General features: G+C 41.9%; 1 pseudogene; it reads right to left on the bottom strand.

Annotated features, from left to right (window-relative positions):
- Positions 1-863: 863 nt before the first annotated feature.
- On the bottom strand, positions 864-2032 carry LOC111541960 (annotated as a pseudogene).
- Positions 2033-2590: the final 558 nt, after the last annotated feature.

The raw sequence follows: 2590 nt of genomic DNA, 5'->3' as shown, positions 1-2590 counted from the left end.
TCTAAGCTTACTTGTTCAGAGGCACCATGGGGGGCTTGGTCTTTATTTCTGATCCCTCCAGGTAGTAAACAGTGTGCCAGTTCCTTCTGGACTGAGAACTAGAGTCAGCAGAGAACTCAGCGGAAATAAGGGCTCTGCAAGGATGGAAGCAGACCATGTGTTCCTCCTGCGTGCATAACAGGTCTCTGTTCTCACGCTGAGGTAGCAGCTGCAGCTCCGCACCCTATCCCCACCAGACCCTTGCCTTATTCTCTTTTTTAATCACTTATTCTGGCTGTTCTTCCTGCCAACAATAATTCATAATGATTTCAGATAGAGTGCTCCTCTCATCATGGTGCAGTATAAACAGTGAATTTACAATAAATACCACTTACATAATTCTTTGACTGTATATAAAAATAAGGGGAAACACTTAAAATATTTTCCTTCTAATCATGAGTTAGAAACATTGGTGGATTTGGATTATAGTCATTTGTTTTTGTGGTTTTTACAAAAGCATTTTCCATTTCCTGGATTTTCTTATTATATTAAAATATCTGTTCATAGGAGGCTGGGATCACTTAAAAATGTTTTCTATGGCTCTGTATTTTTAAAAGGAGAAAATGGACAAAAAATTAGACATCATGGATGTAATTTTTATTTATTTATTTATTTATTTATTTATTTATTTATTTTCTGTACAGGCTCATGTAGTAGAGGGGGCTTTTATTGTTTTTTCAGAGAATTCGGATAGCCATAGATTATACAGAGCCATTTCTCAGCACTCTTTTCTCTCCACTTAAGAAACTGGAATACAACACGATGAAGATGATGCCAAAACAAGAATGCTGGCTCACATCATCTAGTGTACAAATACACACTTAATCACTTGACACTTTATTGAATGCAAAGCAAGATTTAGCATCTTTGCCTTCATTGTACAGAGCTGAAGCGGGAGCCCAGGGAGGGGAGGACTGCATGGTTTTTCTTGGCGGGGGAGTTGTGCACCCTGCAGTCCTGTCGTGTTGTGGGAAGATCAGCCCATGTTCTGTCGGTTGCCATAGCCTCTAGGATGGGTGTCCTTCCAGTCATCCCACTCCCGGGCTCTGTGGAGTGTTTGTTCATTATCCTCTTCCTCCTTTTCTTGTTCTTCCTGTTGCTGAGCTGCTTTTCTGAATTCCTCTGGTGTTGCCTTGGCTATTCCCTGATCCGGTAATGCTCCATATTTCCGATGTTGCTCATACCAGTCACTCACCGTCATAGTTGCCAGACTTGGATAACCAGCTCCAAATACTTTGGCTTGAGCCGTGTTCCGAGTGAGAATAAAGGGTTTCACTGGAGGCCTCTCATGGCGAGATGAGTTAGAAGTTGATGCCTCTCTTGAAGAGTCTCTTTCTCTCAGGATCTTTATTTCCTGGTCAATGCTCTCAATCTCTTCTAAGCTGATATCAATCCACCTCTGAAGGTGAAGATGATAATATTCACGAACACGCTCATCATCTGCTTGACCACTTTCCACAGCAGATTTCATTGCAGACAACCTATGCTCCAATTCCTTCTTCTGCTTGTATCTGTCTATTTTAGCCTGTCTTTGAGATGCCATAGCAACGAGGATAGGATAAGCCATGGAAGAATTGGCAGCGTGATTTTCAGTGGAGTTGTTCTTGGTTTTGGGCAACTCAAACTCTACCACATGATAGCAATGGCGTTGAGTTAAGTAGTTCATAAAGTGTTCTTGAGCCCGCTGCAAATGATCTAGACGCTTGTTGGGGTTGACTTGTTTCATGGTGAGGGCTCCTTGAAACGCTGGCACCAACAGGTACTTCAGGTCGGTGGAAGCAATCTCTTCCAAATCTTCATTTCGGCTGAACAAGTCTAGCTGCGATAACATTTCGGCAGCCTTCTCAAGGAGGTCCAGGCCCTTGAACACCTTCTCCTGGACTATCCGGGAACCGGCAGGTTCAGTTGCTACTTCTACTTCGTCCAGTAACTGTTTGCCCGTTTCGAACAGCTCGGGGAGCCGCGGCAGCAGTAACTCGTCCTCAGCAGCCATCTTGAGGAGAGAGCGGATGTAACTTTTAAAGTAATTTTAAAGAATGTCCTGAGTAATAACGAATTGGTACAATCTTGCAAACTTCTGCTGTGTGCATTATCTGCAATCATAGGTGATTCACTCATTCACAGAAAGATTCACTCATTCTATAAAATCCTGAAAGCTTGAGGAAACATTACATTCTCTAGTAATTCCTTATCTTCAAATTACCCAGGGTTGTGAGAATAAGTAAGTTGAGCTCAAAAAGGGAACACGTCAAATACTTTGCCATTTTGTGAATAAGGCACATCCCTCATATGAGAAATCCTGGTTGAATGTGAGGACTCAATGAATTCTGGGAGTTCTAAACTAGAGGAAAAAATAGAAATTTGCTCTGAGAGGAAGCAAGAAGGCCAATTAAGCCAGTTCATAGGAATTAAGATATAATCAGACCCCCAGAATCCGAGTAGCCAAGAGGAGGCTGGAATTTGAGAAGTAAGGTAAGAAAGACATCTATAAATCTGCACCATGCCTCAGACCAAAGTATATTTATTTTAAGATAAGAAGATTTGAGATTCA

The sequence above is a fragment of the Piliocolobus tephrosceles genome, chromosome 2 (assembly GCF_002776525.5).
Source record: "Piliocolobus tephrosceles isolate RC106 chromosome 2, ASM277652v3, whole genome shotgun sequence".
Classification (NCBI taxonomy): domain Eukaryota; kingdom Metazoa; phylum Chordata; class Mammalia; order Primates; family Cercopithecidae; genus Piliocolobus; species Piliocolobus tephrosceles.
This window is presented reverse-complemented; position numbering and strand designations above follow the sequence as displayed.